Here is a 23498-nt window from a genome sequence, read left to right as displayed (position 1 = left end):
GGTGGTGTGGCCGTAAGCAACAATGTGTCTGACAAATGTGCATTATATAAGTACAGGAATCATACGGTTCCTCTATGTAACCAGATAATTGCTGAGAAAGGCTGATCTGTATTGGGCACATCTTCTTCCCTGACGTGATAATTTTCTCCAGCTGAACATGAGACTCTCAGATCACTTCGTGTCTGCCAACAAAGCAGCAGAAGCTGAAGATGACCAACTTCCTCATGTGTCACAGGGTGATCAGACGTTGCAACAAAAGACATGCAGGTGGTAGAGAGAAGAGAAAAAGCTTAAGGTACCTGGTATTCCCAAGCGGTCTCCCATTCAAGTACTAACCAGGCCCAACCGTGCTTGGCTTCCGAGATCAGACGAGGTCGGGCTTATTCAGGGTGGTGTGGCCGTAAGCAAAAATATCGGTGACAATTGTGCATTATATAGGTACTGGAATCATACACTTCCTCTGTGTAACCAGATAATTGCCGAAAAAGGCTGACTTGTAGTGGGTTCATCTTCCTCCTTGATGTGATTATTCTCTTCAGCTGAAACTGAGACTCTCAGATCACTTCGTGTCTGCCAACAAAGCAGCAGAAAATGAAGATGACCAACTTCCTCATGTGTCACAGGGTGATCAGACGTTGCAACAAAAGACATGCAGGTGGTAGAGAGAAGAGAAAAAGCTTAAGGCACCTGGTATTCCCAAGCAGTCTCCCATTCAAGTACTAACCAGGCCCAACCCTGCTTGGCTTCCGAGATCAGACGAGGTTGGGCTTATTCAGGGTGGTGTGGCCATAAGCAACAATATTGGTGACAAATGTGCATTATATAGGTACTGGAATCATACACTTCCTCTGTATAACCAGATAATTGCCGAAAAAGGCTGACTTGTAGTGGGTTCATCTTCCTCCTTGATGTGATTATTCTCTGCAGCTGAAACTGAGACTCTCAGATCACCTCGTGTCTATCAACAAAGCAGCAGCAGCTGAAGATGACTAACTTCTTCACGTGTCACAGGGTGATCAGACGTTGCAACAAAAGACATGCAGGTGGTAGAGAGAAGAGAAAAAGCTTACAGCACCTGGTATTCCCAAGCTGTCTCCCATCCAAGTACTAACCAGGTACAACCCTGCTTGGCGTCCGAGATCAGATGAGGTCGGGCTTATTCAGGGTGGTGTGGCCGTAAGCAACAATGTCTCTGACAAATGTGCATTATATAGGTACTGGAATCATACGGTTCCTCTATGCAACCAGATAATTGCCGAGAAAGGCTGATGTGTAGCGGGCAAATCATCTTCTCTGATGTGATCATTCTCTGCAACTTAAACTGAGACTCTCAGATCACTTCGTGTCAGCCAACAAAGCAGCAGCAGCTGAAGATGACCAACTTCCTCATGTGTCACAGGGTGATCAGACGTTGCAACAAAAGACATGCAGGTGGTAGAGAGAAGAGAAAAAGCTTACAGCACCTGGTATTCCCAAGCAGTCTCCCATCCAAGTACTAAGGAGGCTCAACCCTGCTTGGCTTACGAGATCAGGCATGTTCAGGGTGGTGTGGCCGTAAGCAACAATGTGTCTGACAAATGTGCATTATATAAGTACAGGAATCATACGGTTCCTTTATGTAACCAGATAATTGCTGAGAAAGGCTGATCTGTAGTGGGCACATCTTCTTCCCTGACGTGATAATTTTCTCCAGCTGAACATGAGACTCTCAGATCACTTCGTGTCTGCCAACAAAGCAGCAGAAGCTGAAGATGACCATCTTCCTCATGTGTCACAGGGTGATCAGACGTTGCAACAAAAGACATGCAGGTGGTAGAGAGAAGAGAAAAAGCTTAAGGTACCTGGTATTCCCAAGCGGTCTCCCATTCAAGTACTAACCAGGCCCAACCGTGCTTGGCTTCCGAGATCAGACGAGGTCGGGCTTATTCAGGGTGGTGTGGCCGTAAGCAAAAATATCGGTGACAATTGTGCATTATATAGGTACTGGAATCATACACTTCCTCTGTGTAACCAGATAATTGCCGAAAAAGGCTGACTTGTAGTGGGTTCATCTTCCTCCTTGATGTGATTATTCTCTTCAGCTGAAACTGAGACTCTCAGATCACTTCGTGTCTGCCAACAAAGCAGCAGAAAATGAAGATGACCAACTTCCTCATGTGTCACAGGGTGATCAGACGTTGCAACAAAAGACATGCAGGTGGTAGAGAGAAGAGAAAAAGCTTAAGGCACCTGGTATTCCCAAGCAGTCTCCCATTCAAGTACTAACCAGGCCCAACCCTGCTTGGCTTCCGAGATCAGACGAGGTTGGGCTTATTCAGGGTGGTGTGGCCATAAGCAAAAATTTTGGTGACAAATGTGCATTATATAGGTACTGGAATCATACACTTCCTCTGTATAACCAGATAATTGCCGAAAAAGGCTGACTTGTAGTGGGTTCATCTTCCTCCTTGATGTGATTATTCTCTGCAGCTGAAACTGAGACTCTCAGATCACCTCGTGTCTATCAACAAAGCAGCAGCTGCTGAAGATGACTAACTTCTTCACGTGTCACAGGGTGATCAGACGTTGCAACAAAAGACATGCAGGTGGTAGAGAGAAGAGAAAAAGCTTACAGCACCTGGTATTCCCAAGCTGTCTCCCATCCAAGTACTAACCAGGTACAACCCTGCTTGGCGTCCGAGATCAGACGAGGTCGGGCTTATTCAGGGTGGTGTGGCCGTAAGCAACAATGTCTCTGACAAATGTGCATTATATAGGAACTGGAATCATACGGTTCCTCTATGCAACCAGATAATTGCCGAGAAAGGCTGATGTGTAGCGGGCAAATCATCTTCTCTGATGTGATCATTCTCTGCAACTTAAACTGAGACTCTCAGATCACTTCGTGTCAGCCAACAAAGCAGCAGCAGCTGAAGATGACCAACTTCCTCATGTGTCACAGGGTGATCAGACGTTGCAACAAAAGACATGCAGGTGGTAGAGAGAAGAGAAAAAGCTTACAGCACCTGGTATTCCCAAGCAGTCTCCCATCCAAGTACTAAGGAGGCTCAACCCTGCTTGGCTTACGAGATCAGGCATGTTCAGGGTGGTGTGGCCGTAAGCAACAATGTGTCTGACAAATGTGCATTATATAAGTACAGGAATCATACGGTTCCTCTATGTAACCAGATAATTGCTGAGAAAGGCTGATCTGTAGTGGGCACATCTTCTTCCCTGACGTGATAATTTTCTCCAGCTGAACATGAGACTCTCAGATCACTTCGTGTCTGCCAACAAAGCAGCAGAAGCTGAAGATGACCAACTTCCTCATGTGTCACAGGGTGATCAGACGTTGCAACAAAAGACATGCAGGTGGTAGAGAGAAGAGAAAAAGCTTAAGGTACCTGGTATTCCCAAGCGGTCTCCCATTCAAGTACTAACCAGGCCCAACCGTGCTTGGCTTCCGAGATCAGACGAGGTCGGGCTTATTCAGGGTGGTGTGGCCGTAAGCAAAAATATCGGTGACAATTGTGCATTATATAGGTACTGGAATCATACACTTCCTCTGTGTAACCAGATAATTGCCGAAAAAGGCTGACTTGTAGTGGGTTCATCTTCCTCCTTGATGTGATTATTCTCTTCAGCTGAAACTGAGACTCTCAGATCACTTCGTGTCTGCCAACAAAGCAGCAGAAAATGAAGATGACCAACTTCCTCATGTGTCACAGGGTGATCAGACGTTGCAACAAAAGACATGCAGGTGGTAGAGAGAAGAGAAAAAGCTTAAGGCACCTGGTATTCCCAAGCAGTCTCCCATTCAAGTACTAACCAGGCCCAACCCTGCTTGGCTTCCGAGATCAGACGAGGTTGGGCTTATTCAGGGTGGTGTGGCCATAAGCAACAATTTTGGTGACAAATGTGCATTATATAGGTACTGGAATCATACACTTCCTCTGTATAACCAGATAATTGCCGAAAAAGGCTGACTTGTAGTGGGTTCATCTTCCTCCTTGATGTGATTATTCTCTGCAGCTGAAACTGAGACTCTCAGATCACCTCGTGTCTATCAACAAAGCAGCAGCAGCTGAAGATGACTAACTTCTTCACGTGTCACAGGGTGATCAGACGTTGCAACAAAAGACATGCAGGTGGTAGAGAGAAGAGAGAAAGCTTACAGCACCTGGTATTCCCAAGCTGTCTCCCATCCAAGTACTAACCAGGTACAACCCTGCTTGGCGTCCGAGATCAGACGAGGTCGGGCTTATTCAGGGTGGTGTGGCCGTAAGCAACAATGTGTCTGACAAATGTGCATTATATAGGTACTGGAATCATACGGTTCCTCTATGCAACCAGATAATTGCCGAGAAAGGCTGATGTGTAGCGGGCAAATCTTTTTCTCTGATGTGATCATTATCTGCAACTGAAACTGAGACTCTCAGATCACTTCGTGTCAGCCAACAAAGCAGCAGCAGCTGAAGATGACCAACTTCCTCATGTGTCACAGGGTGATCAGGAGTTGCAACAAAAGACATGCAGGTGGTAGAGAGAAGAGAAGAAGCTTACAGCACCTGGTATTCCCAAGCAGTCTCCCATCCAAGTACTAAGGAGGTTCAGCCCTGCTTGGGTTCCGAGATCAGACGAGGTCGGGCATGTTCAGGGTGGTGTGGCCGTAATCAACAATGTGTCTGACAAATGTGCATTATATAAGTACAGGAATCATACGGTTCCTCTATGTAACCAGATAATTGCTGAGAAAGGCTGATCTGTAGTGGGCACATCTTCTTCCCTGAAGTGATTATTCTCTTTAGCTGAAACTGAGACTCTCAGATCACTTCGTGTCTTCCAACAAAGCAGCAGCAGCTGAAGATGGCCAACTTCCTCATGTGTCACAGGGTGATCAGACGTTGCAACAAAAGACATGCAGGTTGTAGAGAGAAGAGAAAACGCTTACAGCACCTGGTATTCCCAAGCAGTCTCCCATTAAAGTACTAACCAGGCCCAACCCTCCTTGGCTTCCGAGATCAGACGAGGTCGGGCTTATTCAGGGTGGTGTGGCCATAAGGAACAATTTCTGTGACAAATGTGCATTATATAGGTACTGGAATCATACACTTCCTCTATGTAACCAGATAATTGCAGAGAAAGGCTGACGTGTTATGGGCACATCTTCTTCCCTGATGTGATTATTCTCTGCAGCTGAAACTGAGACTCTCAGATCACTTCGTGTCAGCCAACAAAGCAGCAGCAGCTGAAGATGACCAACTTCCTCATGTGTCACAGGGTGATCAGACGTTGCAACAAAAGACATGCAGGTTGTAGAGAGAAGAGAAAACGCTTACAGAACCTGGTATTCCCAAGCAGTCTCCCATTAAAGTACTAACCAGGCCCAACCCTCCTTGGCTTCCGAGATCAGACGAGGTCGGGCTTATTCAGGGTGGTGTGGCCGTAAGGAACAATTTCTGTGACAAATGTGCATTATATAGGTACTGGAATCATACGGTTCCTCTATGTAACCAGATAATTGCTGAGAAAGGCTGATCTGTAGTGGGCACATCTTCTTCCCTGACGTGATAATTTTCTCCAGCTGAACATGAGACTCTCAGATCACTTCGTGTCTGCCAACAAAGCAGCAGAAGCTGAAGATGACCATCTTCCTCATGTGTCACAGGGTGATCAGACGTTGCAACAAAAGACATGCAGGTGGTAGAGAGAAGAGAAAAAGCTTAAGGTACCTGGTATTCCCAAGCGGTCTCCCATTCAAGTACTAACCAGGCCCAACCGTGCTTGGCTTCCGAGATCAGACGAGGTTGGGCTTATTCAGGGTGGTGTGGCCATAAGCAAAAATTTTGGTGACAAATGTGCATTATATAGGTACTGGAATCATACACTTCCTCTGTATAACCAGATAATTGCCGAAAAAGGCTGACTTGTAGTGGGTTCATCTTCCTCCTTGATGTGATTATTCTCTGCAGCTGAAACTGAGACTCTCAGATCACCTCGTGTCTATTAACAAAGCAGCAGCAGCTGAAGATGACTAACTTCTTCACGTGTCACAGGGTGATCAGACGTTGCAACAAAAGACATGCAGGTGGTAGAGAGAAGAGAAAAAGCTTACAGCACCTGGTATTCCCAAGCTGTCTCCCATCCAAGTACTAACCAGGTACAACCCTGCTTGGCGTCCGAGATCAGACGAGGTCGGGCTTATTCAGGGTGGTGTGGCCGTAAGCAACAATGTCTCTGACAAATGTGCATTATATAGGTACTGGAATCATACGGTTCCTCTATGCAACCAGATAATTGCCGAGAAAGGCTGATGTGTAGCGGGCAAATCATCTTCTCTGATGTGATCATTCTCTGCAACTTAAACTGAGACTCTCAGATCACTTCGTGTCAGCCAACAAAGCAGCAGCAGCTGAAGATGACCAACTTCCTCATGTGTCACAGGGTGATCAGACGTTGCAACAAAAGACATGCAGGTGGTAGAGAGAAGAGAAAAAGCTTACAGCACCTGGTATTCCCAAGCAGTCTCCCATCCAAGTACTAAGGAGGCTCAACCCTGCTTGGCTTACGAGATCAGGCATGTTCAGGGTGGTGTGGCCGTAAGCAACAATGTGTCTGACAAATGTGCATTATATAAGTACAGGAATCATACGGTTCCTCTATGTAACCAGATAATTGCTGAGAAAGGCTGATCTGTAGTGGGCACATCTTCTTCCCTGACGTGATAATTTTCTCCAGCTGAACATGAGACTCTCAGATCACTTCGTGTCTGCCAACAAAGCAGCAGAAGCTGAAGATGACCAACTTCCTCATGTGTCACAGGGTGATCAGACGTTGCAACAAAAGACATGCAGGTGGTAGAGAGAAGAGAAAAAGCTTAAGGTACCTGGTATTCCCAAGCGGTCTCCCATTCAAGTACTAACCAGGCCCAACCGTGCTTGGCTTCCGAGATCAGACGAGGTTGGGCTTATTCAGGGTGGTGTGGCCATAAGCAAAAATTTTGGTGACAAATGTGCATTATATAGGTACTGGAATCATACACTTCCTCTGTATAACCAGATAATTGCCGAAAAAGGCTGACTTGTAGTGGGTTCATCTTCCTCCTTGATGTGATTATTCTCTGCAGCTGAAACTGAGACTCTCAGATCACCTCGTGTTTATCAACAAAGCAGCAGCAGCTGAAGATGACTAACTTCTTCACGTGTCACAGGGTGATCAGACGTTGCAACAAAAGACATGCAGGTGGTAGAGAGAAGAGAAAAAGCTTACAGCACCTGGTATTCCCAAGCTGTCTCCCATCCAAGTACTAACCAGGTACAACCCTGCTTGGCGTCCGAGATCAGACGAGGTCGGGCTTATTCAGGGTGGTGTGGCCGTAAGCAACAATGTCTCTGACAAATGTGCATTATATAGGTACTGGAATCATACGGTTCCTCTATGCAACCAGATAATTGCCGAGAAAGGCTGATGTGTAGCGGGCAAATCATCTTCTCTGATGTGATCATTCTCTGCAACTTAAACTGAGACTCTCAGATCACTTCGTGTCAGCCAACAAAGCAGCAGCAGCTGAAGATGACCAACTTCCTCATGTGTCACAGGGTGATCAGACGTTGCAACAAAAGACATGCAGGTGGTAGAGAGAAGAGAAAAAGCTTACAGCACCTGGTATTCCCAAGCAGTCTCCCATCCAAGTACTAAGGAGGCTCAACCCTGCTTGGCTTACGAGATCAGGCATGTTCAGGGTGGTGTGGCCGTAAGCAACAATGTGTCTGATAAATGTGCATTATATAAGTACAGGAATCATACGGTTCCTCTATGTAACCAGATAATTGCTGAGAAAGGCTGATCTGTAGTGGGCACATCTTCTTCCCTGACGTGATAATTTTCTCCAGCTGAACATGAGACTCTCAGATCACTTCGTGTCTGCCAACAAAGCAGCAGAAGCTGAAGATGACCAACTTCCTCATGTGTCACAGGGTGATCAGACGTTGCAACAAAAGACATGCAGGTGGTAGAGAGAAGAGAAAAAGCTTAAGGTACCTGGTATTCCCAAGCGGTCTCCCATTCAAGTACTAACCAGGCCCAACCGTGCTTGGCTTCCGAGATCAGACGAGGTTGGGCTTATTCAGGGTGGTGTGGCCATAAGCAACAATGTCTCTGACAAATGTGCATTATATAGGTACTGGAATCATACGGTTCCTCTATGCAACCAGATAATTGCCGAGAAAGGCTGATGTGTAGCGGGCAAATCATCTTCTCTGATGTGATCATTCTCTGCAACTTAAACTGAGACTCTCAGATCACTTCGTGTCAGCCAACAAAGCAGCAGCAGCTGAAGATGACCAACTTCCTCATGTGTCACAGGGTGATCAGACGTTGCAACAAAAGACATGCAGGTGGTAGAGAGAAGAGAAAAAGCTTACAGCACCTGGTATTCCCAAGCAGTCTCCCATCCAAGTACTAAGGAGGCTCAACCCTGCTTGGCTTACGAGATCAGGCATGTTCAGGGTGGTGTGGCCGTAAGCAACAATGTGTCTGACAAATGTGCATTATATAAGTACAGGAATCATACGGTTCCTCTATGTAACCAGATAATTGCTGAGAAAGGCTGATCTGTAGTGGGCACATCTTCTTCCCTGACGTGATAATTTTCTCCAGCTGAACATGAGACTCTCAGATCACTTCGTGTCTGCCAACAAAGCAGCAGAAGCTGAAGATGACCAACTTCCTCATGTGTCACAGGGTGATCAGACGTTGCAACAAAAGACATGCAGGTGGTAGAGAGAAGAGAAAAAGCTTAAGGTACCTGGTATTCCCAAGCGGTCTCCCATTCAAGTACTAACCAGGCCCAACCGTGCTTGGCTTCCGAGATCAGACGAGGTTGGGCTTATTCAGGGTGGTGTGGCCATAAGCAAAAATTTTGGTGACAAATGTGCATTATATAGGTACTGGAATCATACACTTCCTCTGTATAACCAGATAATTGCCGAAAAAGGCTGACTTGTAGTGGGTTCATCTTCCTCCTTGATGTGATTATTCTCTGCAGCTGAAACTGAGACTCTCAGATCACCTCGTGTTTATCAACAAAGCAGCAGCAGCTGAAGATGACTAACTTCTTCACGTGTCACAGGGTGATCAGACGTTGCAACAAAAGACATGCAGGTGGTAGAGAGAAGAGAAAAAGCTTACAGCACCTGGTATTCCCAAGCTGTCTCCCATCCAAGTACTAACCAGGTACAACCCTGCTTGGCGTCCGAGATCAGACGAGGTCGGGCTTATTCAGGGTGGTGTGGCCGTAAGCAACAATGTCTCTGACAAATGTGCATTATATAGGTACTGGAATCATACGGTTCCTCTATGCAACCAGATAATTGCCGAGAAAGGCTGATGTGTAGCGGGCAAATCATCTTCTCTGATGTGATCATTCTCTGCAACTTAAACTGAGACTCTCAGATCACTTCGTGTCAGCCAACAAAGCAGCAGCAGCTGAAGATGACCAACTTCCTCATGTGTCACAGGGTGATCAGACGTTGCAACAAAAGACATGCAGGTGGTAGAGAGAAGAGAAAAAGCTTACAGCACCTGGTATTCCCAAGCAGTCTCCCATCCAAGTACTAAGGAGGCTCAACCCTGCTTGGCTTACGAGATCAGGCATGTTCAGGGTGGTGTGGCCGTAAGCAACAATGTGTCTGATAAATGTGCATTATATAAGTACAGGAATCATACGGTTCCTCTATGTAACCAGATAATTGCTGAGAAAGGCTGATCTGTAGTGGGCACATCTTCTTCCCTGACGTGATAATTTTCTCCAGCTGAACATGAGACTCTCAGATCACTTCGTGTCTGCCAACAAAGCAGCAGAAGCTGAAGATGACCAACTTCCTCATGTGTCACAGGGTGATCAGACGTTGCAACAAAAGACATGCAGGTGGTAGAGAGAAGAGAAAAAGCTTAAGGTACCTGGTATTCCCAAGCGGTCTCCCATTCAAGTACTAACCAGGCCCAACCGTGCTTGGCTTCCGAGATCAGACGAGGTCGGGCTTATTCAGGGTGGTGTGGCCGTAAGCAAAAATATCGGTGACAATTGTGCATTATATAGGTACTGGAATCATACACTTCCTCTGTGTAACCAGATAATTGCCGAAAAAGGCTGACTTGTAGTGGGTTCATCTTCCTCCTTGATGTGATTATTCTCTTCAGCTGAAACTGAGACTCTCAGATCACTTCGTGTCTGCCAACAAAGCAGCAGAAAATGAAGATGACCAACTTCCTCATGTGTCACAGGGTGCTCAGACGTTGCAACAAAAGACATGAAGGTGGTAGAGAGAAGAGAAAAAGCTTAAAGCACCTGGTATTCCCATGCAGTCTACCATCCAAGTACTAACCAGGCCCAAACCTGCTTGGCTTCCGAGATCAGACGAGGTCGGGTATATTCAGGGTGGTGTGGCCGTAAGCAACAATAACTGTGACAAATGTGCATTATATAGGTACTGGAATCATACAGTTCCTCTATGTAACCACATTATTGCCGAGAAAAGCTGATAAGTAGTGGGCACATCTTCTTCCCTGACGTGATTATTCTCTCGAGCTGAAACTGAGACTCTCAGATCACTTCGTGTCTGCCAACAAAGCAGCAGCAGCTGAAGATGACCACCTTCCTCATGTGTCACAGGGTGATCAGACGTTGCAACAAAAGACATGCAGGTGGTAGAGAGAGGAGAAAAAGCTTACAGCACCTGGTATTCCCAAGAGGACTCCCATCCAAGTACTAACAAGGCCCAATCCTGCTTGGCTTCCAAGATCAGACGAGGTCGGGCTTATTCAGGGTGGTGTGGCCGTAAGCGACATTAACTGTGACAAATGTGCATTATATAGGTACTGGAATCATACACTTCTTCTATGTAACCAGATAATTGCAGAGAAAGGCTGACTTGTAGTGGGCACATCTTCTTCCCTGATGTGATTATTCTCTGCAGCTGAAACTGAGACTCTCAGATCACTTTGTGTCTGCCAACAAAGAAGCAGCAGCTGCTGAAGATGACCAACTTCCTCATGTGTCACAGGATGATCAGACGTTGCAACAAAAGACATGCAGGTGGTAGAGAGGAGAGAAGAAGCGTACAGCACCTGGTATTCCCAAGCAGTCTCCCATCCAAGTACTAAGCAGGCTCAACCCTGTTTGGCTTCCGAGATCAGACGAGGTCGGGCATGTTCAGGGTGGTGTGGCCGCAAGCGACAATGTCTCTGACAAATGTGCATTATATAGGTACTGGAATCATACGGTTCCTCTATGCAACCAGATAATTGCCGAGAAAGGCTGATGTGTAGCGGGCATATCATCTTCTCTGATGTGATCATTCTCTTCAGCTGAAACTGAGACTCTCAGATCACTTCGTGTCTGCCAACAAAGCAGCAGAAGCTGAAGATGACCAACTTCCTCATGTGTCTCAGGGTGATCAGACGTTGCAACAAAAGACATGTAGGTGGTAGAGAGAAGAGAAAAAGCTTAAGGCACCTGGTATTCCCAAGCGGTCTCGCATTCAAGTACTAACCAGGCCCAACCCTGCTTGGCTTCCGAGATCAGACGAGGTCGGGCTTATTCAGGGTGGTGTGGCCGTAAGCGACATTAACTGTGACAAATGTGCATTATATAGGTACTGGAATCATACACTTCTTCTATGTAACCAGATAATTGCAGAGAAAGGCTGACTTGTAGTGGGCACATCTTCTTCCCTGATGTGATTATTCTCTGCAGCTGAAACTGAGACTCTCAGATCACTTTGTGTCTGCCAACAAAGAAGCAGCAGCTGCTGAAGATGACCAACTTCCTCATGTGTCACAGGATGATCAGACGTTGCAACAAAAGACATGCAGGTGGTAGAGAGGAGAGAAGAAGCGTACAGCACCTGGTATTCCCAAGCAGTCTCCCATCCAAGTACTAAGCAGGCTCAACCCTGTTTGGCTTCCGAGATCAGACGAGGTCGGGCATGTTCAGGGTGGTGTGGCCGCAAGCGACAATGTCTCTGACAAATGTGCATTATATAGGTACTGGAATCATACGGTTCCTCTATGCAACCAGATAATTGCCGAGAAAGGCTGATGTGTAGCGGGCATATCATCTTCTCTGATGTGATCATTCTCTTCAGCTGAAACTGAGACTCTCAGATCACTTCGTGTCTGCCAACAAAGCAGCAGAAGCTGAAGATGACCAACTTCCTCATGTGTCTCAGGGTGATCAGACGTTGCAACAAAAGACATGTAGGTGGTAGAGAGAAGAGAAAAAGCTTAAGGCACCTGGTATTCCCAAGCGGTCTCGCATTCAAGTACTAACCAGGCCCAACCCTGCTTGGCTTCCGAGATCAGACGAGGTCGGGCTTATTCAGGGTGGTGTGGCCGTAAGCAACAATATCGGTGACAAATGTGCATTATATAGGTACTGGAATCATACACTTCCTCTGTGTAACCAGATAATTGCCGAAAAAGGCTGACTTGTAGTGGGTTCATCTTCCTCCTTGATGTGATTATTCTCTCCAGCTGAAAATGAGACTCTCAGATCACCTCGTGTCTATCAACAAAGCAGCAGCAGCTGAAGATGACCAACTTCTTCACGTGTCACAGGGTGATCAGACATTGCAACAAAAGACATGCAGGTGGTAGAGAGAAGAGAAAAAGCTTACAGCACCTGGTTATTCACAAGCTGTCTCCCATCCAAGTAGTAACCAGTTACAACCCTGCTTGGCGTCCGAGATCAGACGAGGTGGGGCTTATTCAGGGTGGTGTGGCCGTAAGCAACAATGTCTCTGACAAATGTGCATTATATAGGTACTGGAATCATACGGTTCCTCTATGCAACCAGATAATTGCCGAGAAAGGCTGACTTGTAGTGGGCACATCTTGTTCCCTGACGTGATAATTCTCTCCAGCTGAAAATGAGACTCTCAGATCACTTTGTGTCTGCCAACAAAGCAGCAGAAGCTGAAGATGACCAACTTCCTCATGTGTCTCAGGGTGATCAGACGTTGCAACAAAAGACATGTAGGTGGTAGAGAGAAGAGAAAAAGCTTAAGGCACCTGGTATTCCCAAGCGGTCTCGCATTCAAGTACTAACCAGGCCCAACCCTGCTTGGCTTCCGAGATCAGACGAGGTCGGGCTTATTCAGGGTGGTGTGGCCGTAAGCAACAATATCGGTGACAAATGTGCATTATATAGGTACTGGAATCATACACTTCCTCTGTGTAACCAGATAATTGCCGAAAAAGGCTGACTTGTAGTGGGTTCATCTTCCTCCTTGATGTGATTATTCTCTCCAGCTGAAACTGAGACTCTCAGATCACCTCGTGTCTATCAACAAAGCAGCAGCAGCTGAAGATGACCAACTTCTTCACGTGTCACAGGGTGATCAGACGTTGCAACAAAAGACATGCAGGTGGTAGAGAGAAGAGAAAAAGCTTACAGCACCTGGTATTCCCAAGCTGTCTCCCATCCAAGTAGTAACCAGGTACAACCCGGCTTGGCGTCCGAGATCAGACGAGGTGGGGCTTATTCAGGGTGGTGTGGCCGTAAGCAACAATGTCTCTGACAAATGTGCATTATATAGGTACTGGAATCATACGGTTCCTCTATGCAACCAGATAATTGCCGAGAAAGGCTGACTTGTAGTGGGCACATCTTCTTCCCTGACGTGATAATTCTCTCCAGCTGAAAATGAGACTCTCAGATCACTTCGTGTCTGCCAACAAAGCAGCAGCAGCTGAAGATGACCAACTTCCTCATGTGTCACAAGGTGATCAGACGTTGCAACAAAAGACATGCAGGTGGTAGAGAGAAGAGAAAAAGCTTAAAGCACCTGGTATTCCCAAGCAGTCTCCCATCCAAGTACTAACCAGGCCCAAACCTGCTTGGCTTCCAAGATCAGACGAGGTCGGGCTTATTCAGGGTGGTGTGGCCGTAAGCAACAATATATGTGACAAATGTGCATTATATAAGTACTGGAATCATACACTTCCTCTATGTAACCAGATAATTGCCGAGAAAGGCTGACTTGTAGTGGGCACATCTTCTTCCCCGATGTGATTATTTTCTGCAGCTGAAACTGAGACTCTCAGATCACTTCGTGTCTGCCAACAAAGAAGCAGCAGCTGCTGAAGATGACCAACTTCCTCATGTGTCACAGGATGATCAGACGTTGCAACAAAAGACATGCAGGTGGTAGAGAGAAGAGAAGAAGCTTACAGCACCTGGTATTCCCAAGAGGTCTCCCATCGAAGTACTAACCAGGCCCAAACCTGCTCTGCTTCCGAGATCAGACGAGGTCGGGCTTATTCAGGGTGGTGTGGCCGTAAGCAACAATCTCTGTGACAAATGTGCATTATATAGGCAATGGAATCATATGGTTCCTCTATGTAACCAGATAATTGCCGAGAAAGGCTGATATGTAGTGGGCACATCTTGTTCCCTGACGTGATAATTTTCTCCAGCTGAAAATGAGACTCTCAGATCACTTCGTGTCTGCCAATAAAGCAGCAGCAGCTGAAGATGACCAACTTCCTCATGTGTCACAGGGTGATCAGACGTTGCAACAAAAGACATGCAGGTTGTAGAGAGAAAAGAAAAAACCTACAGCACCTGGTATTCCCAAGCAGTCTCCCATCCAAATACTAACAAGGCCCAACCCTGCTTGGCTTCCGAGATCAGACTTATTCAGGGTGGTGTGGCCGTAAGCAACAATAACTGTGACAAATGTGCATTATATAGGTACGATAGGTGCGACGTTTTAACTGCGGCGTTAAGTTTACGTTAAGTGTCTGTCTGTCTGTCTGTCTGTTCGCAGATGATTGCTCGTCTGTTACTGTGTGATTATTGTTACAATGTTAATAAAGTTTGATAATTTTACTTGAACCAAGAACAGCCTTCACATTTTTATTTAATTTCCCTTTGCAAAACAGGACGACAGTGAGTGTGAGTGACATCCATTTAATGCAATTGTCAAAAGTGAAGCCAGAATTACTTGGAGAATTATTTTACATTTATTAACAAAACCCAACACTCTTTGTCTCAACCAAAGATTTTTTAAAAATACTTTCTTTGCTCAATTTGGAATTTGTTTCATTCACTTGTGTTGCACAAATAGTGATACAGATAGATAGCTAGTCTCTCAAATAATTGAGTGTACCAAAAAAAGAGGGGAAAAATGATGGGAGACTTATTTACATTTACAGTTATACACATGTTGTGTGCTGCCCCCTACAGTAGGCTTTAGTAAAGTCCAAAGCACTGTGGTATGTTGGGGTGTTGCCACAATACAGGTTCGAATCCCACAAGAAACATGAAAATTAAACAGATGATAAACCTTGCAATAAGTGCAGAGGTGTGTGTAAACAATGTTGAGAAGATAAGAGAATAGAGAAAAGTGGATATAGTGTACGTTTTTTCTCCTTTTCTCCCCCCCCCCTTCCTCTTTTTTTCGTTTTCCCCCCTTTCGGGCAGTCCCTTTTGCCCCTTTTTTGGCCGAAAGGTCAGCACTCTGGACTTTGAATCCAGTGATCCGAGTTCAAATCTCGGTGGAACCTACAGGTGTGCTGTCATGTTTGTGTTCTGGAAAGAAAATGAGTGGATGAGGTTAGTCAGTTGTCAAGTCACACCAGAGTGTGTGATTGACCAATTCCAAAGAAAGGGCTTAAATTGTTTAATGTTGAAAAAGTGAAACATTCAGCTGAGAGGGTCTGTGCTATTTGCCTTCTCACCTCCGGGTGTCTCTAATTGAATCTATTTGATTTCTTCTTCCATATTAATTTGCAATGCATATATTTTTCCATGCTCTCCGTTTGGAATTTGGACACAGAAGCCAAAGGAGAAGGAAACAGGAAAAACAATCCCATGGTAACAATCAGCGACAAGGAGAACTACTCAAAAGCCTACATAATTAACCCGGTGCCCAACCATGGGCCAACCAATCATCCAATCAAGGAGCGGCAATTTCTGCTGGCCGGGATCTGAGCGCCAACTCCATGCGGTGCGCACAAGTTGGTACTGATTTAGGAAAAAGAGGATTGTACAATTTTACTCCTTGGTATGGATACTCTTTCAAAAAAGTCCAAAAAATAAAATATGTGGTTGACAAAACTGTGTGACTCAGTCCTTCAACACAAAAGGCAGGCAAAGGAAAATCAGCTGTCCTCTCTATCTAATCATAGGAGGATGGCCTGACTACGATCAGGGACCTGAGCAGCAAAGAATAGATAGACATGATAAATAGTTATATATATATATATATACATATATATATGTACATACTAGTCTCCAATACTACTATGATAAAAAGAGATCCAATGTACAGGTCTAAGTTGTACAGGAATGTGTTGTAGAAATTTGTTCTATATTTTTGTTGTAAATCCACAACAGGTTTCATCATCTGCTAATCCTGAAGGAGACACTAGTTGTAAAGGAATTTATTAATACATAAAAATGCTTATATTATAAGACTGAAACATTCTTGAACAGCAGATCACTGTAAAGACATACATATAATATTGTGATTATGTCAGTGGGTCAACAATTTTGTAAAGGCAACTTTACATAAAAAAATTTAAAATCTTGTAAAAATATAACAATGTAAACATAAAAACAGCAACCTCAAAACAAAACATAGCATGTTACCTGGATGGAAAACCATGCGTCTCTACAGCCTGAAGGAAGAAATCTTGGGCTGTTGATGCCTTGTTGTTATTGGTAGCATGTCGGTACATGATCTTTGTGAGCATTTGGAAAACATAAAAACCACAGAAACACATTAAACATTAACTACAATAATATAAGAATAATAAATGAATGAAATATTGTTCCATGTGTAATGTTAGACTTAAAGCTATACTTACCTTTCTGGCATGTAGCACGGCACTTATTAAAAATTTAAACTACTTGAACTGTCTCCTCATCTATGTGCTAACAACCAGAACCCACTGATGTGGACTCAGAAATAAAGTTTCCAATGTTTTCCAAACACAAATGAATACATTTCAGAAATGTACTGAGGCCAGATAGAAAAAGTGCACGTGCAGCCGCTTTAAACTGTCAAACAGGCAATGTAACGGCAGTTATATTTATGTTTCGCCACTAGATGCAGCTATGATTTTATGGCCATAGAGAATGTCCGTATAACACGTTTGTTTTAAGTGTTTTGATGTATATATTTAATATTTAGCAATGTTTAAAGGATATAGTTAATAACATTTGGTGTTAGGTAAAAGTTAAAAGTTAAAACTTGATAAGTTTAGTTTAAGGTGACGGTGATGTCACTTCCGGTTTAAAAAAGCGGTCCGGTAAACTGGTATCATTGATATGGATCCAATAAAGAAAGCAATCAACGAAGACCATAAGCGGTTTTAAGTTTACCGGTTTGTCCACTTGCAGGCCAAAGTGGTATGTAAGTTTGTGTTTGTAAATAATATATTTTCTTTTAGTTGAGGCATGTGTAATGTAATATTTGTACATCATTTGTGTTTTATCAGTTCTACGGTGTACTTGTGGTGAAAGCCGACGATGAAGACCACAGTAAAAATCAGTGAAAAGAACACAAGTCTCGTATCTGTGAACAAGCCAGCATATGTTTTTTTCCAAAGACCACGTCCAGCATTTGATTGAAATTGACCTCTCTGCCCCCTGTATTTCCACACTGCTGGTGTATCAGTGAGAACACTGAAACGCAGAATGCGACAGTGGGGCCTCTCAAAAAGGGAAGGCTACAGTAAAATGACAGATGATGAACTTGACAGCTTGGTCTCTGCCATCAAGCAAGACTCCCAGAATTTGGGTTGGTGCTTTTTACAGAAAGTTTTTATTTGAATTATATCATGCACTTGTCCATAGCATTATAAAAAGATTTGTGCCATAAAAGTAACATTTGAAATTGCCGGCCATATAGGCTCCACAACTAAGTCTAGCTGAGGGCCGGCTACTTTAATGACTGCTATTTTTATAGCCTAAAGGCTATCAATATTATTTTTTAAATTTTCTGTGCCTTAGTGGAGAGTCCTGGACATTATCATAGCAACGGTCATCATAGCATGTATACCTGAGAAAAAGTTAAATGCCTAAATTGTTTGTTTACATGATTATCAATCAATATATCTTAAATAAAAGTGGTTTTCACTTCTTTTCCTACAGGTCACAGAATGGTAAAAGGTCGTCTTAGGGCTTTAGGCCACAGAGTTCAGTGGACAGAGTGTGGGATTCGATGCACCGGGTTGATAGGGTAGGAATACTACAGAGAATGACAAGCCTCGGATGTGTTGTGAGAAGGACCTACAATGTCGCAGCTCCTCTGTCACTCGTACATATAGATATCAACCACAAGTTGATCAGGTAAGCTGACAGCAAAGGACATCACATGGACATTATATATTTATATATTGATTTAAAAAATGGTCTATGGCATACATTCTGCAGAGTTCTGGAATCTGGTGTAATGGACCACGATGTAGCTGCGTTAAACAATTGATACATTTTTATTGAACAGATATGGTGTGGTAATGTTTGGAATAGATGTCTCTTCAAGAAAGGTCAGTGTCCCCATGGAGATTATAGTGTGTGATATAATATTCAACTTAATTTATTTAAAGCTATACTTTTCTTTTGTAAGCTTAAAATGCTCCTAATAAGCTTATGGCGCACTAAAATGGAAAAGCAAGCCACCAGGTGTTGAAATTACACGCGAACTACAACGCAGGCCGTTGTAGATCACAAGTTGTTTATATTCGGACACGGCAAGCACAAGAATAGCCTTGATGGACGTGGTAACTGGACCGCTGATAACTTGACAACATTCTCCGCTCCGACATCCGGGGGAGATGGAACGCACCATCACTTTCTCACCTCACACGTCAGGGAGGAAGGGAGCGTCACAGGTCAGGCAGGGGGAAGAGGGTGAGACTTTGGAGGGAGGGGGAGTTTTTCATGTTTAAATTTTTAATAAGTGCCGTGCTACATGCCAGAAAGGTAAGTATAGCTTTAAGTCTAACATTACACATGGAACAATATTTCATTCATTTATTATTCTTATATTATTGTAGTTAATGTTTAATGTGTTTCTGTGGTTTTTATGTTTTCCAAATGCTCACAAAGATCATGTACCGACATGCTACCAATAACAACAAGTCATCAACAGCCCAAGATTTCTTCCTTCAGGCTGTAGAGACGCATGGTTTTCCATCCAGGTAACATGCTATGTTTTGTTTTGAGGTTGCTGTTTTTATGTTTACATTGTTATATTTTTACAAGATTTTAAATTTTTTTATGTAAAGTTGCCTTTACAAAATTGTTGACCCACTGACATAATCACAATATTATATGTATGTCTTTACAGTGATCTGCTGTTCAAGGATGTTTCAGTCTTATAATATAAGCATTTTTATGTATTAATAAATTCCTTTACAACTAGTGTCTCCTTCAGGATTAGCAGATGATGAAACCTGTTGTGGATTTACAACAAAAATATAGAACAAATTTCTACAACACATTCCTGTACAACTTAGACCTGTACATTGGATCTCTTTTTATCATAGTAGTATTGGAGACTAGTATGTACATATATATATGTATATATATATATAACTATTTATCATGTCTATCTATTCTTTGCTGCTCAGGTCCCTGATCGTAGTCAGGCCATCCTCCTATGATTAGATAGAGAGGACAGCTGATTTTCCTTTGCCTGCCTTTTGTGTTGAAGGACTGAGTCACACAGTTTTGTCAACCACATATTTTATTTTTTGGACTTTTTTGAAAGAGTATCCATACCAAGGAGTAAAATTGTACAATCCTCTTTTTCCTAAATCAGTACCAACTTGTGCGCACCGCATGGAGTTGGCGCTCAGATCCCGGCCGGCAGAAATTGCCGCTCCTTGATTGGATGATTGGTTGGCCCATGGTTGGGCACCGGGTTAATTATGTAGGCTTTTGAGTAGTTCTCCTTGTCGCTGATTGTTACCATGGGATTGTTTTTCCTGTTTCCTTCTCCTTTGGCTTCTGTGTCCAAATTCCAAACGGAGAGCATGGAAAAATATATGCATTGCAAATTAATATGGAAGAAGAAATCAAATAGATTCAATTAGTGACACCCGGAGGTGAGAAGGCAAATAGCACAGACCCTCTCAGCTGAATGTTTCACTTTTTCAACATTAAACAATTTAAGCCCTCTCTTTGGAATTGGTCAATCACACACTCTGGTGTGACTTGACAACTGACTAACCTCATCCACTCATTTTCTTTCCAGAACACAAACATGACAGCACACCTGTAGGTTCCACCGAGATTTGAACTCGGATCACAGGATTCAAAGTCCAGAGTGCTAACCTTTCGGCCAAAAAAGGGGCAAAAGGGACTGCCCGAAAGGGGGGAAAAGGAAAAAAAGAGGAAGGGGGGGGGGGAGAAAAGGAGAAAAAACGTACACTATATCCACTTTTCTCTATTCTCTTATCTTCTCAACATTGTTTACACACACCTCTGCACTTATTGCAAGGTTTATCATCTGTTTAATTTTCATGTTTCTTGTGGGATTCGAACCTGTATTGTGGCAACACCCCAACATACCACAGTGCTTTGGACTTTACTAAAGCCTACTGTAGGGGGGAGCACACAACATGTGTATAACTGTAAATGTAAATAAGTCTCCCATCATTTTTCCCCTCTTTTTTTGGTACACTCAATTATTTGAGAGACTAGCTATCTATCTGTATCACTATTTGTGCAACACAAGTGAATGAAACAAATTCCAAATTGAGCAAAGAAAGTATTTTTAAAAAATCTTTGGTTGAGACAAAGAGTGTTGGGTTTTGTTAATAAATGTAAAATAATTCTCCAAGTAATTCTGGCTTCACTTTTGACAATTGCATTAAATGGATGTCACTCACACTCACTGTCGTCCTGTTTTGCAAAGGGAAATTAAATAAAAATGTGAAGGCTGTTCTTGGTTCAAGTAAAATTATCAAACTTTATTAACATTGTAACAATAATCACACAGTAACAGACGAGCAATCATCTGCGAACAGACAGACAGACAGACAGACACTTAACGTAAACTTAACGCCGCAGTTAAAACGTCGCATGAAATGGAAGCTGTCCAAGCGCACTGCAGACCTCCATGGGTGGAAGAGTTTGACCACTGAAGACACACCTGTGAAAAACAAAGTCAGCCGCTGCCCAATTGCCAGTACCACTCCTCCCACAAGTGGAGTGGTAACAGTGTGTGTGTGTGTGGCACACAGTTTTTCAAACGTATATTTGATAAAGAATTTTATCATTTTTACCCACCTGACTGGCTGCAGCAGTCCCGGTCAACATAGATGACCTCAGGTTCAGCTTGGCCCGCATTCTTGTATCGAGTGACGATGCCATGGCACAACTCTTCCAACCCTGCACCTTCACCCGTTGTCAGAACAGAGTTCAGAACCTGGCCAAACTCGTTGCCGATGTTTATCATCCATGCAGCACTGTCCCCAATAGCGCCAGCCAGCTTCTTGGTGATCTGTAAAAGAAACACTACTTTCAAACTGTTTGTTGTAATTATACACGTGTGCATGTGTCAAACCGACATTCAAGCACTTGCACCTGTAATCATATTCCTGCACATTTTTCATTTTCCCTCTTTTTTCCCCTCCTCTTTTTTTTTGGGGGGGGGGGGGGGGGGGGGGGGGGGCAATAAATATAGCTTTCCCAGTGATAACTACTAATACAACCGATTCTCCGCAACAACCAAAAGATTCATCGCACACAAGGCCTTGAAATTGATTTTGGTCAAGAAAGAGGTTTCAGAATATGAAGATCAAATTCAGAGTCTGACAGTGACTTTTAGAAGAGGATGACATTAATCATCAGCTATCTCCTAAACGGGAATGAACCAGAGCTAGACAGCAGCAGGCCCCAGGACCAAGTAGTCAGCAGCCGAGCTGAGATTGAGATCTTACTTATGTTTTGTAAATGTTCAAAGTTCTAAAAAAGTTCAAATGAATAATACATGATAGTTATACCAAAAAACCTTGCTTCATTTGCACTTTTCTTGAATGTTTTCCATCCTTTTTATTTTTACTACTACTAGTACTTGGATGGTAGACTGCCTGGGAATACCAGGTGCTTTAAGCTTTTTCTCTTCTCTCTACCACCTTTTGTTGCAACGTCTGATCACCCTGTGACACATGAGGAAGGTGGTCATCTTCAGCTGCTGCTTTGTTGGCAGACACGAAGTGATCTGAGAGTCTCAGTTTCAGCTGCAGAGAATGATCACATCAGAGAAGATGATATGCCCGTTACACATCAGCCTTTCTCTGCAATTATCTAGTTGCATAGAGGAACCGTATGATTCCAGTACCTATATGATGCACATTTGTCAGTGACATTGTTGCTTACGGCCACACCACGTTGAACATGCCCGACCTCGTCTGATCTCGGAAGCCAAGCACGGTTGGGCCTGGTTAGTACTTGGATGGAAGACCTCTTGGGAATACCAGGTGCTGTAAGCTTTTTCTCTTCTTTCGACCACCTGCATGTCTTTTGTTGCAACGTCTGATCACCCTGTGACACATGAGGAAGTTGGTCATCTTCAGCAGCTGCTGCTGCTTTGTTGGCTGACACAAAGTGATCTGAGAGTCTCAGTTTCAGTTGCAGAGAATGATCACATCAGAGAAGATGATTTGCCCGCTACACATCAGCCTTTCTCGGCCATTATCTGGTTGCATAGAGGAACCGTATGATTCCAGTACCTATATAATGCACATTTGTCAGAGACATTGTTGCTTACGGCCACACCACCCTGAATAAGCCCGACCTCGTCTGATCTCGGACACCAAGAAGGTTGTACCTGGTTAGTACTTGGATGGGAGACAGCTTGGGAATACCAGGTGCTGTAAGCTTTTTCTCTTCTCTCTACCACCTGCATGTCTTTTGTTGCAACGTCTGATCACCCTGTGACACGTGAAGAAGTTGGTCATCTTCAGCTGCTGCTGCTTTGTTGATAGACACGAGGTGATCTGAGAGTCTCAGTTTCAGCTGAAGAGAATAATCACATCAAGGAGGAAGATGAACCAACTACAAGTCAGCCTTTTTCGGCAATTATCTGGTTACACAGAGGAAGTGTATGATTCCAGTACCTATATAATGCACATTTGTCACCGATATTGTTGCTTACGGCCGCACCACCCTGAATATACCTGACCTCGTCTGATCTTGGAAGAAAAGCAGGGTTGGGCCTGGTTAGTACTTGGATGGGAGACCACTTCGGAATACCAGGTGCTGTAAGCTTTTTCTCTTCTCTCTACCACCTGCATGTCTTTTGTTGCAACGTCTGATCACCCTGTGACACATGAGGAAGTTGGTCATCTTCAGCTGCTGCTGTTTTGTTGGCTGACACGAAGTGATCTGAGAGCCTCAGTTTCAGTTGCAGAGAATGATCACATCAGAGAAGATGATATGCCCGCTACACATCAGCCTTTCTCGGCAATTATCTGGTTGCATAGAGGAACCGTATGAT

The 23498-nt window shown here is 43.9% G+C and overlaps 31 pseudogenes; 2 read left to right on the top strand and 29 right to left on the bottom strand.

Moving 5' to 3' along the window:
• Positions 1-287: 287 nt before the first annotated feature.
• Positions 288-406, bottom strand: LOC140265886 (5S ribosomal RNA; annotated as a pseudogene).
• Positions 407-675: 269 nt separating this feature from the next.
• On the bottom strand, positions 676-794 carry LOC140274810 (5S ribosomal RNA; annotated as a pseudogene).
• A 269-nt stretch (positions 795-1063) lies between these two features.
• Positions 1064-1182, bottom strand: LOC140288638 (5S ribosomal RNA; annotated as a pseudogene).
• A 647-nt stretch (positions 1183-1829) lies between these two features.
• LOC140265875 (5S ribosomal RNA) lies at positions 1830-1948 on the bottom strand (annotated as a pseudogene).
• A 269-nt stretch (positions 1949-2217) lies between these two features.
• LOC140274796 (5S ribosomal RNA) lies at positions 2218-2336 on the bottom strand (annotated as a pseudogene).
• Positions 2337-2605: 269 nt separating this feature from the next.
• On the bottom strand, positions 2606-2724 carry LOC140290461 (5S ribosomal RNA; annotated as a pseudogene).
• Positions 2725-3371: 647 nt separating this feature from the next.
• Positions 3372-3490, bottom strand: LOC140265864 (5S ribosomal RNA; annotated as a pseudogene).
• Positions 3491-3759: 269 nt separating this feature from the next.
• LOC140274789 (5S ribosomal RNA) lies at positions 3760-3878 on the bottom strand (annotated as a pseudogene).
• A 269-nt stretch (positions 3879-4147) lies between these two features.
• Positions 4148-4266, bottom strand: LOC140290460 (5S ribosomal RNA; annotated as a pseudogene).
• A 269-nt stretch (positions 4267-4535) lies between these two features.
• On the bottom strand, positions 4536-4654 carry LOC140296562 (5S ribosomal RNA; annotated as a pseudogene).
• A 269-nt stretch (positions 4655-4923) lies between these two features.
• On the bottom strand, positions 4924-5042 carry LOC140290925 (5S ribosomal RNA; annotated as a pseudogene).
• A 269-nt stretch (positions 5043-5311) lies between these two features.
• Positions 5312-5430, bottom strand: LOC140293745 (5S ribosomal RNA; annotated as a pseudogene).
• Positions 5431-5699: 269 nt separating this feature from the next.
• Positions 5700-5818, bottom strand: LOC140290283 (5S ribosomal RNA; annotated as a pseudogene).
• Positions 5819-6087: 269 nt separating this feature from the next.
• Positions 6088-6206, bottom strand: LOC140290459 (5S ribosomal RNA; annotated as a pseudogene).
• Positions 6207-6853: 647 nt separating this feature from the next.
• LOC140290281 (5S ribosomal RNA) lies at positions 6854-6972 on the bottom strand (annotated as a pseudogene).
• A 269-nt stretch (positions 6973-7241) lies between these two features.
• On the bottom strand, positions 7242-7360 carry LOC140290457 (5S ribosomal RNA; annotated as a pseudogene).
• Positions 7361-8007: 647 nt separating this feature from the next.
• On the bottom strand, positions 8008-8126 carry LOC140290280 (5S ribosomal RNA; annotated as a pseudogene).
• Positions 8127-8773: 647 nt separating this feature from the next.
• LOC140290279 (5S ribosomal RNA) lies at positions 8774-8892 on the bottom strand (annotated as a pseudogene).
• A 269-nt stretch (positions 8893-9161) lies between these two features.
• Positions 9162-9280, bottom strand: LOC140290456 (5S ribosomal RNA; annotated as a pseudogene).
• A 647-nt stretch (positions 9281-9927) lies between these two features.
• On the bottom strand, positions 9928-10046 carry LOC140265853 (5S ribosomal RNA; annotated as a pseudogene).
• A 269-nt stretch (positions 10047-10315) lies between these two features.
• Positions 10316-10434, bottom strand: LOC140314506 (5S ribosomal RNA; annotated as a pseudogene).
• Positions 10435-10703: 269 nt separating this feature from the next.
• Positions 10704-10822, bottom strand: LOC140280875 (5S ribosomal RNA; annotated as a pseudogene).
• A 272-nt stretch (positions 10823-11094) lies between these two features.
• On the bottom strand, positions 11095-11213 carry LOC140289632 (5S ribosomal RNA; annotated as a pseudogene).
• Positions 11214-11482: 269 nt separating this feature from the next.
• On the bottom strand, positions 11483-11601 carry LOC140267839 (5S ribosomal RNA; annotated as a pseudogene).
• A 272-nt stretch (positions 11602-11873) lies between these two features.
• On the bottom strand, positions 11874-11992 carry LOC140289631 (5S ribosomal RNA; annotated as a pseudogene).
• A 269-nt stretch (positions 11993-12261) lies between these two features.
• Positions 12262-12380, bottom strand: LOC140267828 (5S ribosomal RNA; annotated as a pseudogene).
• A 658-nt stretch (positions 12381-13038) lies between these two features.
• On the bottom strand, positions 13039-13157 carry LOC140267806 (5S ribosomal RNA; annotated as a pseudogene).
• Positions 13158-13814: 657 nt separating this feature from the next.
• Positions 13815-13933, bottom strand: LOC140289169 (5S ribosomal RNA; annotated as a pseudogene).
• Positions 13934-14205: 272 nt separating this feature from the next.
• LOC140301802 (5S ribosomal RNA) lies at positions 14206-14324 on the bottom strand (annotated as a pseudogene).
• An 8048-nt stretch (positions 14325-22372) lies between these two features.
• Positions 22373-22491, top strand: LOC140299603 (5S ribosomal RNA; annotated as a pseudogene).
• Positions 22492-23150: 659 nt separating this feature from the next.
• LOC140300362 (5S ribosomal RNA) lies at positions 23151-23269 on the top strand (annotated as a pseudogene).
• Positions 23270-23498: the final 229 nt, after the last annotated feature.

This window comes from Leuresthes tenuis, unplaced genomic scaffold, assembly GCF_036924035.1.
Source record: "Leuresthes tenuis unplaced genomic scaffold, fLeuTen1.0.hap1 SCAF_1, whole genome shotgun sequence".
Lineage (NCBI taxonomy): Eukaryota > Metazoa > Chordata > Actinopteri > Atheriniformes > Atherinopsidae > Leuresthes > Leuresthes tenuis.
This window is presented reverse-complemented; position numbering and strand designations above follow the sequence as displayed.